General features: G+C 37.2%; 2 protein-coding genes across 4 annotated transcripts in view; both read left to right on the top strand.

Moving 5' to 3' along the window:
• The window catches only part of FNBP1L (formin binding protein 1 like), a 140,728-nt gene that overhangs the window by 662 nt on the left and 122,045 nt on the right, over positions 1-18,021 (top strand). The window lies entirely within an intron of this gene.
• The window catches only part of LOC117202352 (protein C19orf12 homolog), a 102,520-nt gene that overhangs the window by 59,849 nt on the left and 24,650 nt on the right, over positions 1-18,021 (top strand). The window lies entirely within an intron of this gene.

Genomic DNA, 18,021 nt, shown 5'->3' with positions numbered 1-18,021 from the left:
CGCGCGCTGCCGCGTCCGCCGCCATCCTCTCCTGTCCCCTCTCCCTCCTCCGCCTTCACTTTCCGGACGCCTGGCTCCGTGCCGGGCAGCGCTTCTCTGCCTTTGTATCTCTCCTCCCGTAGGCGGGGGAGGGGGCCCATTGTCCCGAAGGGGCGCTGTTAGCGGGCGGGGAGGGGGCTCGCCGCGGCCCCTCGCCCTGGCAAGGGTCCCCGGGGCGAGGGCGTCGCCGGGCTGGGGCGACGCGGGGAGCCGCGAGGCACCGCCCGCCGCCCTCGCCCCAGGTAGGGGGAGCCGGGAGGCTTTGTTCCGAGCCCGGCCTCCGGCCAGCCAGGCCCAACCCACACGCCCATTTCCCTCTCCTTGTCTCCGTTCTCTGACCGGGGTAGCTTTGGGGACTCCGGCTGGGCCACCCCTGTCTGCTGCCTTGGGCCGGGGGGTTGGCATTTGGGATCTGAATTAAATTGAGTGATCGATGGGGAAGCCAATTTTGCCAAAAGGAGCGTATGGCTTCCCGATTGCTTTACTTCCCTTTCCGTTGTCCATTATTCTCACTCCTTCTCCCGCTTTTCTTTCTCTTTCCTCCTTGCTTGTCTTGGGCGCTGAAGGCTCCAGACAATGACCGGTCTCTGGCCAGGTGCGGGTGGACTGTAATAGGTCGGAGAATTCTCTCGCGACGCCTCCACAGAAGGGTGGAGGTGTGGAGGGCAGTGATTTCTCAGGTGCTGCCGAGGGACGGGGAGCTGGGGGCGCTGTCCCGAGAGCCGCCTCATTTCAGCCACTCCTCTTTTTATCCCACCTGTGCTTGTTTTCCGTGCCTTTTGTTAACCAGGATCTCGTGAAATCACTGCAGAGAAAAGAGGAGAAAGAACTTTTTCGTCTCCAGGCATACAGTTAGGGTGGCAGTGAAGGCGTATCGGTTAATTGATCAGCCTTCATTGGGCACAGTGTTTTATGTTGTTTTTCACATTTTATTCACAGATTGGGAATCTTAGAATTGAAAGAGACTTTAGAGTTCGTCTAGTTGAACACCTCCTTAGCAAGCCCAGGAATCTGTAGCGTTCTGGACAAGTGTTTGCCCAGTCTGTAAACACACCACCCAAGAGAAAATATCTAGGAGCCTCTCCGTTACGTTCTTAGATAGCATTAATTGTTCTTGTATTGGGGGGGATTGTATAGTAAATTATGTGAGCTTTAATCTTTTACTTTGGTTAGCTTCTCAGGCATTATTGATCTCTTCCCTTTGATTTAGTACATTTTCTAATTGATTATAGTATTTCCTAATTAAAGGAGATGGATATATTTCATTTTCCATTTTTATAATTAGAAAATATTTTTATTTTTACATACTTGTATGATCCATGTTTCAGAGGGAGCAACAATATAAGCAGAATACTTTTAAAAAGTACAAATAATAAAACAGTGGAGGAATATTATTTAGGTGTAACTCTTAATTTAGATCGGAAAAAATTGCTTTGTATCACACTGTAGAAAAGCAGTTTTAAGGAGGAACAAAATATTTTAGTGAAGACTAAAATGTGATTTTTAAAGCTTTAAAAAATTTTAATTTAAGAATATAATACAATCAGAAGCAATTACCCATCTCCTGTAGTTTGGTTATTTACGTTCAGCATTTGAGTAGTTTTTCAGCAATTTAAAAAGGTAAACCATAGAAGAGATGGGAATTTCTGTTCTAACTAAAAATTGTTTCGTATCCTTTTGAAAATTATGAAAAATTTTAAAATTAATTTTTCTCGTAAAACTTAATATATCTCCATGTTTTAAATTTTTTTTAGTGGTTTGAGGATTTGAGGGAAACATTTATTAGGAATTAAATAATGTGGAATCAGCTAATATCAGTTGGATGCTTACACCTTACATAAGTAGAAGTTGGTGTAGAGGACTATTGTTGGGACCAGAAGAGACCTTAGAAAAATTTGACTAGATTTCCTATTTTTTACTAATCTCAGTTTTGAAAAAGGATATTGTGTTTCCAGTAGATTGTAACAGACACCTGAACTGTGCTCTTGCCATTGAGGAATTTGAGGTTGGGAAAATTATCTTGAAAATTTGAATTTAGAAACCAGTTCTTATATTATTTTCATGTGTAGGATCACCTTACTGTCCCAGAGTTAAACTTTATTGATAACATGTTACAAAAAAAATTATGATAAAATGCAGTTATGCACTCAAACTTAAGTTTATTTCTTATAATACTCATTGGCATTTATTGCTATCTGTCTTATGTTAAACTTGAGAATAAAGTAAAAAAATTAAAACCACTCTAATAGTGACTCTGGGGGACAGAACTGATTGTGATAGGCTAAATTGGTTGTGTCAGACTTTTGTTTGTGTAGTTGTGAGGGGATATGAATCAACTGGTAATAAATTTGAACTGTGCTTTAAGGGATTTCTTGTGTTCCGAATGAGCATTTAAGCAAAGTAGTGAATATATGCTAGAGACTCAGTTCTGGGTAATATAATGCAAAGAGATGACAGCGTCTTCATTTCTTCAGGATGCATTGTTTATTGTGTTGAATTCTTTATTACCATAGGAAGAATGGTTGGATTAAGAAGTCTAAATATGAATTAATGATTTTGCAAAGCATAGATTTTGTAATTATTAGCTCTTTTTACAAATAAGGAAATTAGAGATTGGAGAAGTCCTATGTTTAGTCAGTAAGTTTTATTTATTAGGAGATAGGCTTTTAGTTTTTTGAGGAGCCAGTTAAAGTTCAATGGAAAAAAAAATCAGTGTATGTATGGACTGCGAGTGTATAGATAGGAAAGAAAATGGCTGAGCACATCACGTTCAAATCATGATTTATTAAAAAATTCCCCTCCCTTACCCCCGCCGGGAAATGAGGGGACTAGTCTGGAAATTAGGAAGTAGGTTCAAATGTCTGACTTAATTTATAGGAAACATATAAACCTTTTTTATGCCTTAGTTTCCTGGTCTATGATTTTTGGTCCTTAGTTTTCAGAGTGTATAATTTAAAAGCCATTGTTATTTTCATCATACTTTTTAGCTAGGTGCATTTGGCAAAGCTCATGATATCTTTTTGGAAGAAACTGAAAAGTGTGCATTGCATGATAGATTCAGTGGATTCTTTGTTTTACACTCCTAGTCTTAACCCTTTAATTTAATGCTTCTTTATCTTTTTTCTCTATGTAGCACTTCTATTTTAACACTTATATTGTAAATGTACTAGACTTTTTGAGTCCTTGAGTGTAGGGACTGGGTTAATCTTTTTGTTTTCTCTAATACAGTGCCTATTGCTGATCATGCATGTTTCGCCCAATTGAATTAGTAGTTCATTGCATTACCCAGAGTATTGATTACTGATTAATAATTGCATCCTTGAGGAAGTTTTTATGGTTCTGAAGGCCTTCGTAGGTGATGATAAATTAGTGATCTAGTTAACAATTCAAGAAGGTTTTAACAATCTGAAGCCAAAATGATGAAGTTAAGTTTTAGTATTTTGGTTAACAACTTTTACAGATTGGGGAAGAACTGACCTCTAAAGGTAGTTGTTGTGAGTTTACCTGATAGGCTGATGATGTGACTGCCACAATAGCCGATGAATGGTAACTCATCTTGCCGTGGTGATCATTTTGAAATGTTTAGAAATATCGAATCACTATGTTGTGTAACAGGAACTAACAGTGTTGTAGGTCAGTTATACTTCAAAAACAAGCTCATGGCGAGATTAGATTTGTCGTCGGGGGAGGGTAGGGAGGAGGGGGAAATAGATGAAGGCAGACCAAAGGTATAAACTTCCAGTTATAAGTAAGTACTGGGGATGTAATGTACAAGGTGGTAAATACAGTTAACACTGTTGTATGTTATATATGAAAGTTGTTAAGAGAGTGGATCCTAAGAATTCTCATCCCAAAGGAAAAAAAGTTTTTTTAGTTCTTTAATTTTGTATCTGTATGAGATGATGGATATTCACTGAACTTATTGTGGTAATCATTTTATGATGCATGTTAAGTCAAATCATTGTGCTGTACCTTAAACTTATACAGTGCTGCATGCCAGTTATATCTCAATAAAACTGAAGGGGGGAAAAACCCCAAATAGCTGATGAAATCTTAGGTCACATGTAGATTTTTCTAGAACAAAGGAATTTGGTCCCATTGTAATCTATAGTGGTTAGACCAAATCTTAGTTTTACTTAAGATTTTTTTAGAAGGTGCTTATCTAGAGGAGTTCGACAAAGAGAGCTCCTTATCATGTGAGTTGTATTGTTTTTTTCAAAGGCCATGAAACTAGTGTAGGAATTTGGTTTAAAAAATGAAATAATTATTGAGTGTCTATTATGGGGAAGCACTGTGTGATGTATGGTAAGGTTTATTAAGGCTTATAATGTCAGACCTGCTGTGAAAAATCTTAGAGTCATGTTGAGGTGATATTACTTTCCTAACTCTAGAATATTCCCTTACATTGATATCACTGTTCAGAATATCCTTTGTTGACCAGTTCCTTCCCACCCCTTCTTCCTTCCAGAGTACACATTCTGGATATTATCTTTCTTATGGGACTACCACCTTATATTTATTTCTTATATATTCAAATCTTTGGAAAATAGTAATGGTATAAATATTTATATCTTACATCCTTTTTTTTGGGTAGAAATTGTTGTGTTCAACACTGTATTACAGATATTGTTGTTACTAGTTAAGGAGGGTGGCAGGCAATCAAGACACCCATTTATGCCACCATTTTGCCCTGACAATAATAAGGTGGAAGCTGGAGAGCTGCCTGTAACCAGTATCTCCTCTTCATCGCTAATTCTTTAAACCACTCATTTCTACTCTTCCCTGACTTTTATCTTAAAAAATGCTCTCTTCTTCCCCCAATCTATAAAATACAGGTTTGGCTAGAAACTTAAAAGCCTGTTCTGCCTACTTTTCCTTATCAGCTCCTGTTTGCAGGCAGGAAATAGGACAAGAGAATAATAATGGTTTGTAATTATGGAACATCTTCTATGTGTACCTACCAGTGGTATCTTATTTAATAATCTTCAACTTTAAGCATTTTCATCTCAATAGCAAAAAACAAAAAATTCTTTTTTGGGGAACATAGTCATGTGCGTATTAAAAACTAGTAGGAAAATATTATGTAAAAGTTTTGTTTTATAGGAAGCAAAAACTTTTTCCATATATTAGCAATTTTTTAAGTTCTTTTTTTTTTTTTTTTTTTTTTTTTTTTGCGGTATGTGGGCCTCTCACTGTTGTGGCCTCTCCCGTTGCGGAGCACAGGCTCCGGACGCGCAGGCTCAGCGGTCATGGCTTACGGGCCCAGCCGCTCCGCAGTATGTGGGATCTTCCCGGACCGGGGCACGAACCCGTGTCCCCTGCATCGGCAGGCGGACTCTCAACCACTGTGCCACCAGGGAAGCCCTTTCTTAAGTTCTTGATCGAGAACTAATCATCAGACTTTTAACAATACCTTGTGAAATATGTGAAATATTAGTATATATTTGTTATATGTTGAAAAAACATAAATGTATAGAATCAGATTTTCCTATTTTTGGCACACCATTATTTTGTTGTTTCTAGAGCATAAAGTCATCTGTTTTATTCCTTTTGTATCCCTGTTGTATTCCTAATTTGTAGAAAAGGAATAGGCATATAATAAGCAGTGAAATATTTGTTGAATGAGGGAATCAATGAATTGTTAGAACTCTATCATCAAACTATGTTTTGAAAACTAAGGTTATTTTAATGTTTTTTTCCCCAACATGTATGTCTCATACCTTTCTTTAATCTTAGGGATCCTTTTTATAATCTGAAATTTAATTACTTCTGTCTTTTCATATGAAATTTTTCTCAATTTATTTAGGTCTTGAGTTCTCATCTCCTTAAATTATTTGAGTACAAATGATTATCTTATTTATAGCCTATTTTGTGGCCCTTTGGATTCTAAAAATGAAAACAGTGTTGTTATATGCTTTGACATTAAGGTTGTCATGTATAAATGATATAAATGTAAATGGTCTGAGACTTAATGAATTGGGAAAACATAAAAGATTGATTTTTCAGAGAGCACAAAAGTTATGGTGATTCTGAGAGATTTTTGAAAAATGTTAACGGATGAACCGGTTTGCAGGGCAGAAGTTGAGACACAGATGTAGAGAACAAAAGTATGGACACCAAGGGGGGAAAACAGCTGTGGGGTGGGGATGGTGGTGTGATGAATTGATTGACATGTATACACTAATGTGTATAAAATTGATGACTAATAAGAACCTGCAGTATAAAAAAACAAACAAAAACACAACTAATACTAAACTTTCATTGGGTTATTTTAATGGAAATATGTTAATATAAATGTTTCAGACATTACATGAAATTTCTAAAAATCTTATATGTTCTGGTATAATGTTATAAGTCATAATTTTAGTTATTACTTTAAAATGTATATCTCAGAAATAACTAAAAAAAGATAAATAAAAAAATGTTAATGGTGGCTAGTTAAGATTTTTTTCCATTATAAATTATAAAAATCAAAATCATTGAAAATGCTATGGTAAATAGCAACCATTACTTTTGAATCATCTTCTAGACTTAGACCATGAACTAAATTAACATCCTTTACTATTTGCGAAAGCTGAATATAATTAGTATTTGTTAACTTATTTAATTTGAAAATTTTCTTATTTCATCTTCATTTAAAATAAAAGCTTCATTAAATTATAACATTCATACATTAAAGTGTACAGTTTTTATATGTACGTTAAGATTTGAAAAAATAAAATAAATGCACTCATTCATGTCACTCCCAACCAAGAGCAAGATATGGAAGTCTCACTTATGCCATCCCCAGTAAATATCCCCCAAAGGCAATCAATCACTATTCTGAGTTGCATTGCCATTGATTAGTTTTGTAGGTTTTTTTAACCTCACAAAAATGATAATATGGTATGTACTTCATCTGACTTCTTCCATTTAATATGATCTCTTTGAGAATCATCCTTCTGTGGTTAGTTTGTAGTGTTTCATTGTATATGTAGGATTTGTATTTTCTTCTGCCATGTGCCTGGGGTCACTCCTAGTCTGGGACCACCTTAAAACAAGTTTAGGGCTTGAAATTCCCTCCTGTGGTTGTTGGATTTTGTTTTTGTCCCCATAGCTCTTGCAATGTTATCAAAACAAAAAATCCAAAATATCCTCAGGGCAAAAATAGGTGGTATATGCTTTTTTCCCTTTCTGGATTCTCATTTTTACTTCACTTGTGACTTTGTAATTCCTTATTGTCTTGGCTTGTTTTTTGGTGCTTTAAAATTTTTGGAATATATTTTATCCATATTTAAAAGTTCTTATCCAGTGGAATAGTGATAGTTGATCCAAATAATCTAGCCCGACACTACTGGAAACTGGAAATTCTTACGCTGAGATTTTCGTTTTTGCTATTATATTTTTAATTTCTAAGAGCTGCTTTTTGTTTGTTTTCTGAACATACTTTTTTTTTTTTTCCTTTGGCCATGCCGTGCAGCTTGTGGGATCTCAGTTCCCTGACCAGGGATTGAACCTGGGCCACAGCAGTGAAAGCACTGAATCCTAGCTACTAGACCACAAGGGAACTCCCCCCGCCTTTTGTTTTTATCATTAAATTATTATATAATTTAGACAGTAAATATGGTGTATTTTTGCTTCTTTCCAATAGAATACATTTGATCACTTTTTTTTTTATACAGCAGGTTCTTATTAGTCATCAGTTTTATACACATCAGTGTATACATGTCAATCCCAATCGCCCAATTCACCCCCCCACCCCCACCCCCCCACGGCTTTCCCCCCAGGTGTTCATACGTTTGTTCTCTACATCTGTGTCTCAATTTCTGCCCTGCAAACCGGTTCATCTGTACCATTTTTCTAGGTTCCACATATATGCATTTATATACAATATTTGTTTTTCTCTTTCTGACTTACTTCACTCTGTATGACAGTCTCTAGATCCATCCATGTCTCAACAAATGACCCCATTTCGTCCTTTTTATGACTGAGTAACATTCCATTGTATATATGTACTACATCTTCTTTATCCATTCATCTGTCCATGGGCATTTAGGTTGCTTCCATGACCTGGCTATTCTGAATAGTGCTGCAGTAAACATTGGGGTGCCTGTGTTTTTCTGAATTGTAGTTTTCTCTGGGTATATGCCCAGTAGTGGGATTGCTGGATCATATGGTAATTCTATTTTTAGTTTTTAAAGGAATCTCCATACTGTTCTCCATAGTGGCTGTATCAATTTACATTCCCACCAACAGTGCAAGAGGGTTCCCTTTTCTCCACACCCTCTCCAGCATTTGTTGTTTGTAGATTTTCTGATGAAGAACATTCTAACTGGTGTGAGGTGATACCTCATTGAACTTTTGATTTGTATTTCTCAAATAATTAGTGATGTTGAGCAGCTTTTCATGTGCTTCTTGGTCATCTGTATGCCTTCTTTGGAGAAATGTCTATTTAGGTCTTCTGCCCATTTTTGGATTGGGTTATTTGTTTTTTTAATATTGAGCTGCATGAGCTGTTTATATATTTTGGAGATTAATCCTTTGTCCCTTGATTCGTTTGCAAATATATTCTCCCATTCTGAGTGTTGTCTTTTCGTCTTGTTTATGGTTTCTTTTGCTGTGCAAAAGCTTTGAAGTTTCATTAGGTCCCATATGTTTATTTTTGGTTTTATTTCAGTTTCTCTAGGAAGTGGGTCAAAAAGGATCTTGCTGTGATTTATATCAAAGAGTGTTCTTCCAATGTTTTCCTTTAAGAATTTTATAGTGTCTGGTCTTATATTTAGGTCTCTAATCCATTTTGAGTTGATTTTTGTGTATGGTGTTAAGGAGTGTTCTCATTTCATTGTTTTACATGTAGCTGTCTGGTTTTCCCAGCACCACTTATTGAAGAGACTGTCTTTCCTCCATTGTATATCCTTGCCTCCTTTGTCATAGATTAGTTGACCATAGGTGCGTGTTTTTACCTCTGGGCTTTCTGTCTTGTTCCACTGATCTATGTTTCTGTTTCTGTGCCAGTACCATATTGTCTTGATTACTGTAGCTTTTTAGTATAGTCTGATGACAGGGAGTCTGATTCCTCCAGCTCAGTTTTTTCCCCTCAAGACTGCTTTGGCTATTCGGGGTCTTTTGTATATCCATACAAATTTTAAGATTTTTTTGTTCTAGTTCTGTAAAAAACGCCATTGGTAATTTGATAGGGATTGCGTTGAATCTGTAGATTGCTTTAGGTAGTATAGTCATTTTCACAATATTGATTCTTCCAATCCAAGAACATGGTATATCTCTTCATCTGTTGGTATCATCTTTAATTTCTTTCATCAGTGTTTTATAGTTACCTGCATACAGGTCGTCTCCCTAGGTTGGTTTATACCTAGGTATTTTATTCTTTTTGTTGCAGTGGTAAATGGGAATGTTTCCTTAATTTCTCTTTCAGATTTTTCATCATTAGTCTATAGGAATGCAAGAGATTTCTGTGCATTAATTTTGTTTCCTGAAACTTTATCAAATTCATTGATTAGCTCTAGTAGTTTTCTAGTGGCATCTTTAGGATTCTCTATGTATAGTATCATGTCATCTGCAAACAGTGACAGTTTTACTTCTTCTTTTCCAATTTGTATTCCTTTTATTTCTTTTTCTTCTCTGATTGCCATGGCTAGGACTTCCAAAACTATGTTGAATAAGAGTGGTGAGAGTGGACATCCTTGTTCCTGATCTTAGAGGAAATGCTTTCAGTTTTTCACCACTGAGAATGATGTTTGCTGTGGGTTTGTCATATATGGCCTTTATTATGTTGAGGTAGGTTCCCTGTATGCCCACTTTCTGGAGAGTTTTTGTCGTAAATGAGTGTTGAATTTTGTCGAAAGCTTTGCTGCATCTATGGAGATGATCATATGGTTTTTATTCTTCAATTTGTTAATATGGTGTATCACATTGATTGGTTTGAGTATATTGAAGAATCCTTGCATCCCTAGGATAAATCCCACTTGATTATGGTATATGATCCTTTTAATGTGTTGTTGGATTCTGTTTGCTAGTATTTTGTTGAGGATTTTTGCATCTATATTCATCAGTGATATTGGTCTGTAATTTTTCTTTTTTTGTAGTATCTTTGTCTGGTTTTGGTATCAGGGTGATGGTGGCCTCATAGAATGGGTTTGGGAGTGTTCCTTCCTCTGCAATATTTTGGAAGAGTTTGAGAAGGATGGGTGTTAGCTCTTCTCTAAATATTTGATAGAATTCACCTGTGAAGCCAACTGGTCCTGGACTTTTGTTTGTTGGAAGATTTTTCATCACAGTTTCAATTTCAGTGCTTGTGATTGGTCTTCATATTTTCTAATTCTTTCTGGTTCAGTCTTGTAAGGTTATATCTTTCTAAGAATGTGTCCATTTCTTCCAGGTTGTCCATTTTATTGGCATAGAGTTGCTTGTAGTAGTCTCTTAGGATGCTTTGTATTTCTGCAGTGTCTGTTGTAACTTCTCCTTTTTCATTTTTAATTTTATTGATTTGACTCCTCTCCCTCTTTTTCTTGATGAGTCTGGCTAATGGTTTATCAATTTTGTTTATCTTCTCAAAGAACCAGCTTTTAGTTTTATTGATCTTTGCTATTGTATTCTTTGTTTCTATTTCATTTATTTCTGCTCTGATATTTATGATTTCTTTCCTTCTGCTAACTTTGGGTTTTGTTCATTCTTCTTTCTCTAGTTCCTTTAGGTGTAAGGTTAGATTATTTATTTGAGATTTTCCTTGTTTCTTGAGGTAGGCTGGTATAGCTGTAAACTTCCCTCTTAGAACTGCTTTTGCTGAATCCCATAGGTTTTGGATCGTCGTGTTTTCATTGTCATTTGTCTCTAGGTATTTTTTGATTTCCTCTTTGATTTCTTCAGTGATCTCTTGGTTATTTAGTAATGTAGTGTTTAGTCTCCATGTGTTTGTGTCTTTTACGTTTTTTTCCCCTGTAATTCATTTCTAATCTCATAGCGTTGTGGTCAGAAAAGATGCATGATATGATTTCAATTTTCTTAAATTTACTGAGGCTTCATTTGTGACCCAAGATGTGATCTATCCTGGAGAACGCTCCATGCGCACTTGAGAAGAAAGTGTAAAAGCTCTTTTTGGATGGAATGTCCTGTAAACGTCAATTAAATCTATCTGGTCTATTGTGTCATTTAGAGCTGTGTTTCCTTATTAATTTTCTCTCTGGATGATCTGTCCATTGGTGTAAGTGAAGTGCTTAAGTCCCCTACTATTATTGTGTTACTGTGGATTTGCTCTTTTATAGCTGTTAGCAGTTGCCTTATGTATTGAGGTGCTTCTGTGTTGGGTGCATATATATTTATAATTGTTATAATTTTTTTCTTGGATTGAGTCCTTGATCATTATGTAGTGTCCTTCCTTGTCTCTTGTAATATTGTTTATTTTAAAGTCTATTTTATCTGATATGAGTATTCCTATTCCAGCTTTCCTTTGATTTCCATTTGCATGGAATATCTTTTTCCATCCCCTCACTTTCAGTCTGTGTGTGTCCCTAGGTCTTAAGTGGGTTGCTTGTAGACGATATATATATGGGTCTTGTTTTTGTATCCATTCAGTGAGCTTGTGTCTTTTGGTTGGAACATTTAATCCATTCACATTTAAGGTAATTATTGATATGTATGATCGTATAACCATTTTCTTAATTGTTTTGTGTTTGTTTTTGTAGGTGCTTTTCTTGTGTTTCCCACTTAGAGAAGTTCCTTTAGCATTTGTTGTAGAGCTGGTTTGCTGGTGCTGAATTCTCTTAGCTTTTGCTTGTCTGTAAAGGTTTTGATTTCTCCATCAAATCTGAATGAGATCCTTGCTAGGTAGCATAATCTTGGTTGTAGTTTCTTCCCTTTCATCACTTTAAATATGTCATGCCACTCTCTTCTGGCTTGTAGAGTGTCTGCAGAGAAATCAGCTGTTAACCTTATGGGAGTTCCCTTGTATATTATTTGTCATTTTCCCTTGCTGCTTTCAGTAATTTTTTTTTGTCTTATTTTTTGTCAATTTGATTACTGTGTGTCTTGGCCTGTTTCTCCTTGCGTTTATCCTGCCTGGGACTCTCTGTGCTTCCTGGACTTGGATGGCTGTTTCGTTTCCCATGTTAGGGAAGTTTTAGACTATAATCTCTTCAAATATTGTTTTGGGTCCTTTTTCCCTCTCTTCGCCTACTGGGACCCCTATAATGCTAATGTTGGTGCATTTAATGTTGTCCCAGAGGTCTCTTAGGCTGTCTTCATTGCTTTTCATTCTTTTTTCTTTATTTTGTTCTGTGGCAGTGAGTTCTTCCATTCTGCCTTCCAGGTCACTTATCCGTTTTTCTGCCTCAGTTATTCTGCTGTTGATTCCTTCTAGTATATTTTTCATTTCAGTTACTGTATTGTTCATCTCTGTTTGTTCCTTAATTCTTCTAGGTCTTTGTTAAACATTTCTTGCATCTTCTCGATCTTTGCCTCCATTGTTTTTTTGAGGTCCTGGATCATCTTCACTGTCATTCTGAATTCTTTTTCTGGAAGGTTGCCTGTCTCCACTTCATTTAGTTGTTTTTCTGGGTTTTAACTTGTTATTTCATCTGGTACAAAGTCCTCTGCCTTTCATTTTGCCTGTACTTCTGTGAGTGTGGTTTTCCTTCACAGCCTGCAAAATTGTAGTTCTTCTTGCTTCTGGTGTCTGCCATCTGGTGGATGAGGCTATCTAAGAGGCTTGTGCAAGCTTCCTAATGGGAGGGACTGGTGGTGGGTAGAGCTGAGTGTTGCTCTGATGGCAGAGCTCAGTAAAACTTTAATCCACTTGTCTACTGATAGGTGGGGTCTGGGTCCCTCCCTGTTGGTTGTTTGGCCTGACGTGACCCAACACTGGAGCCTACCCGGCTCTTTGGTGTGGCTAATGGTGACTCTGGGCGGGCTCATGCCAAGGAGTACTTCCCAGAACTTCTGCTGCCAGTGTCCTTTTCCCCATTGTAAGCCACAGCCACCCCCCGCCTCTGCAGGAGACCCTCCAACACTAGCAGGTAGGTATGGTTCAGTCTCCTATGGGGTCACTACTCCTTCCCCTGGGTCACGATGTGCACACTACTTTGTGTGTGCCCTCCAAGATTGGAGGCTTGTTTCCCCCAGTCCTGTCAAAGTTCTGCAGTCAAATCCCGCTAGCCTTCAAAGTCTGCTTCTCTAGGAATTCCTCCTCCTGTTCCTGGACCCCCAGGTTGGGAAGCCTGACGTGGGGCTCAGAACCTTCACTCCAGTGGGTGGACTCTTGTGGTATAAGTGTTCTCCAGTTTGTGAGTCACCCACCCAGCCGTTATGGGATTTGATTTTCCTGTGATTGCGCCCCTCCTACCGTCTCATTGCGGGTTGTCCTCTGTCTTTGGATGTGGGGAATCTTTTTTGGTGTGTTCCAGTGTCTTCTTTTCGATGATTGTTCAGCAGTTGTCATTCTGGTGCTCTCGCAGGAGGGAGTGAGCGTACATCCTTCTACTCTGCCATCTTGAATCAGTGTCCCCATGCGTGACTTTCCATTTTATTTTATTTTTTAATTTAATTTGTTTTTATTTTTTAATGGAAGTACAGTTGAGGTACAATATTACATAGGTCATAAGTGTACAATAAAATGATTCACAACTTTTAACGATTATATTCCATTTATAGTTATTATAAAATATTGGTTGTATTCCCTGTGTTGTACAATATATGTTTTTTTAAAATTTATTTTTTACTTTTTAAAATTAATTAATTAATTATTTTTGGCTGCATTGGGTCTTCGTTGCTGCATGCGGGGTTTCTCTAGTTGCGGCGAGCGGGGGATACTCTTCGTTGTGGTGAGCAGGTTTCTCATTGTAGTGGCTTCTCTTGTTGCAGAGCATGGGCTCTAGGCATGCGGGCTTCAGCAATTATGGCAACACCGGCGCAGTAATTGTGGCTCATGGGCTCTAGAGTTCAGGCTCAGTAGTTGTGGTGCACGGCCTTAGCTGCTCCGTGGCATGTGGGATCTTCCCAGACCAGGGCTCAAACCCATGTCTCTTGCATTGGCAGGCGGATTCTTAACCACTGCACTAACAGGGATGTTCTCATTTTTTTTTTTCAACATCTTTATTGGAGTATAATTGCTTTACAATGGTGTGTTAGTTTCTGCTTTATAACAAAGTGAATCAGTTATACATATACATACGTCCCCATGTCTCTTCCCTCTTGCGTCTCCCTCCTTCCCACACTCTCTATCCCACCCCTCTAAGTGGTCACAGACCACTGAGCTGATCTCCCTGTACTATGCGGCTGCTTCCCACTAGCTATCTGTTTTACGTTTGGTAGTGTATATATGTCCATGCCACTCTCTCACTTTGTCCCAGCTTACCCTTCCCCCTCCCCATATCCTCAAGTCCATTCTCTAGTAGGTCTGTGTCTTTATTCCTGTCTTGCCCCTAGGTTCTTCATGACCATTTTTGTTTTTGTTTTTTTTTTAGATTCCATGTATATGTGTTAGCATACAGTATTTGTTTTTCTCTTTCTGACTTCACTCTGTATGACAGACTCTAAGTCCATCCACCCCACTACAAATAACTCAGTTTCATTTCTTTTTATGGCTGAGTAGTATTCCATTGTTTTTATGTGCCACATCTTCTTTATGCATTCATCTGTTGATGGACCCTTAGGTTGCTTCCGTGTCCTGTTTATTTTAAATAGAGCTGCAGTGAATATTGTGGTACGTGACTCTTCGTGAATTATGGTTTTCTCAGGGTATATACCCAGTAGTGGGATTGCTGGGTCGTATGGTAGTTCTATTTGTAGTTTTTTAAGGAACCTCCATACTGTTCTCCATAGTGGCTGTATCAATTTACATTCCCACCAGCAGTGCAAGAGGGTTCCCTTTTTTCCACACCCTCTCCAGCGTTGATTGTTGGTAGATTTTTTGATGATGGCCATTCTGACCAGTGTGAGATGATATCTCATTGTAGTTTTTTTTTTTTTTCCTCATTGTAGTTTTGATTTGCATTTCACTAATGATTAATGATGTTGAGCATTCTTTCATGTGTTTGTTGGCAATCTGTATATCTTCTCTGGAGAAATGTGTATTTAGATCTTGTGCCCATTTTTGGATTGGGTTGTTTGTTTTTTTGTTATTGAGCTGCATGAGCTGCTTGTAAATTTTGGAGATTAATCCTTTGTTAGTTGCTTCATTTGCAAATATTTTCTCCCATTCTGAGGGTTGTCTTTTTGTCTTGTTTATGATTTCCTTTGCTGTGCAAAAGATTTTGTTTCATTAGGTCCCATTTGTTTATTTTTGTTTTTATTTCCATTTCTCTAGGAGGTGGGTCAAAAAGGATCTTGCTGTGATTTATGTCATAGACTGTTCTCCCTATGTTTTCTTCTAAGAGTCTGATATTGTCTGGCCTTACATTTAGGTCTTTAATCCATTTTGAGTTTCTTTGTGTGTATGGTGTTAGGGAGTGTTCTAATTTCATTCTTTTACATGTAGCTGTCCAGTTTTCCCAGCACCACTTACTGAAGAGGCTGTCTTTTCTCCACTGTATATTCTTGCCTCCTTTATCAAAGATAAGGTAACTATATGTGTGTGGGTTTATCTCTGGGCTTCCTATCCTGTTCCATTGATCTGTATGTCTGTTTTTGTGCCAGTACCTTACTGTCTTGATTACTGTAGCTTTGTACTATAGTCTGAAGTCAGGGAGCCTGATTCCTCCAGCTCCGTTTTTATTTCTCTAGATTGCTTTGGGTATTCGGGGTCTTTCGTGTTTCCATACAAATTGTGAAATTTTTTGTTTTTATTTCTGTGAAAAATGCCAGTGGTAGTTTGATAGGGATTGCATTGAATCTGTAGATTGCCTTGGGTAGTATAGTCATTTGCGCAATGTTGATTCTTCTAGTCGAAGAACATGGTATATCTCTCTATCTATTTGTATCATCTTTTATTTCTTTCATCAGCATCTTATGATTTTCTTCATACAGGTCTTTTGTATCCTTAGGTAGGTTTATTCCTTGATATTTTATTCTTTTTGTTGCAGTGGTAAATGGGACTTTTCTTAATTTCACTTTCAGATTTTTCATCAGTAATGTATAGGAATGCAAGAGACAGCTGTGCATTCATTTTGTATCCCACTACTTCACCAGATTCATTGATTAACCTTAGTAGTTTTCTGGTAGCATGTTTAGAATTCTCTGTGTATAGTGTCATGTTATCTGCAGATAGTGACAGCTTTACTTCTTCTTTTCTGATCTAGATTCCTTTTATTTCTTTTTCTTCTCTGATTGCTGTGGCTAAAACTTACAAAACTATGTTGAATAATAGTGGTGAGAGTGGGCAACCTTGCCTTGTTCCTGATCTTGGTGGAAATAGTTTCAGTTTTTCACCATTGAGGATGATGTTGGCTGTGGCTTTGTCATATATGGCCTTTATTATGTTGAGGAAAGTTCCCTTTATGCTTTCTGGAGGGTTTTTATCATAAATGGGTGTTGAATTTTGTCGAAAGCTTTCTCTGCATCTTTTGAGATGATCATATGGTTTTTCTCCTTCAGTTTGCTAATATGGTGTATCACATTGATTGATTTGTGTGTATTGAAGAATCCTTGCATTCTTGGGATAAACCCCACTTGATCGTGGTGTATGATCCTTTTAATGTGTTATTGGATTCTGTTTGCTGGTATTTTGTTGAGGATTTTTGCATCTATGTTCATCAGTGATATTGGCCTGTTGTTTTCTTTCTTCGTGATGTCTTTGGTTTTGGTATCAGGGTGATGGTGGCCTCATAGAATGAGTTTGGGAGTGTTCCTCGCTCTGCTATATTTTGGAAGAGTTTGAGAAGGATAGCTGTTAGCTCTTTTCTCAGTGCTTGAAAGAATTCGCCTTTGAAGCCATCTGGTCCTGGGCTTTTGTTTATTGGAAAATTTTTTATCACAGTTTTAATTTAAGTGCTTTTGATTGGTCTGTTCATATTTTCTATTTCTTCCTGTTTCTGTTTCGGAGGTTTGTGCATTTCTAAGAATTTGTCCATTTCTTGCAGGTTGTCCATTTTATTGGCATATAGTTGCTTGTAGTAACCTCTCATGATTCTTTGTATTTCTTCAGTGTCAGTTGTTACCTCCCCTTTTTCATTTCTAATTCTATTGATTTGAGTCTTCTCCCTTTTTTTTCTTGATGAGTCCGGCTAATGGTTTATCAATTTTTTTTATGTTCTCAAAGAACCAGCTTTTAATTTTATTGATCTTTGCTATCGTTTCCTTAATTTCTTTTTCATTTATTTCTGATCTGATCTTTATGATTTCTTTCCTTCTGCTAACTTTGGATTTTTTAATTCTTTCTCTAATTGCTTTAGGTGTAAGGTTAGGTTGTTTATTTGAGATATTTCGTGTTTCTTAAGGTAGGATTGTATTGCTATAAACTTTCCTCTTAGAATTGTTTTTGCTGCATCCCATTGGTTTTGGGTTGTCCTCTTTTCATTGTTATTTGTTTCTAGGTATTTTTTGATTTCCTCTTTGATTTCTTCAGTGATCTCTTAGTTATTAAGTAGAGTATTGTTTAGCCTCCATGTGTTTTTATTTTTTACAGATTTTTCCCTGTAATTGATATCTAGTCTCATAGCGTTGTGGTCGGAAAATATACTTGATACGATTTCAGTTTTCTTAAATTTACCAAGGCTTGATTTGTGACCCACGATATGATCTCTCCTGGAGAATGTTCCCTGAGCACTTGAGAAGAATGTGTGTTCTTTTGTTTTTGGATTGAATGTCCTATAAATATCAATTAAGTCCATCTTGTTTAATGTATCATTTAAAGCTTGTGTTTCCTTATTTCCTTTTATTTTGGATGAGCTGTCCATTGGTGAAAGTGGGGTGTTAAAGTCTCCCACTATGATTGTGTTACTGTTGATTTCCCCTTTTATGGCTGTTAGTATTTGCCTTATGTATTCAGGTGCTCCTATGTTGGGTGCATAAATATTTACAATTGTTATACCTGCTTAACTGATCTCTTGATTATTA

Source organism: Orcinus orca, chromosome 1 (assembly GCF_937001465.1).
Source record: "Orcinus orca chromosome 1, mOrcOrc1.1, whole genome shotgun sequence".
NCBI lineage: Eukaryota > Metazoa > Chordata > Mammalia > Artiodactyla > Delphinidae > Orcinus > Orcinus orca.
The sequence above is the reverse complement of the archived record's forward strand: the minus strand, read 5'-3'. Positions and strand labels throughout refer to the sequence as shown.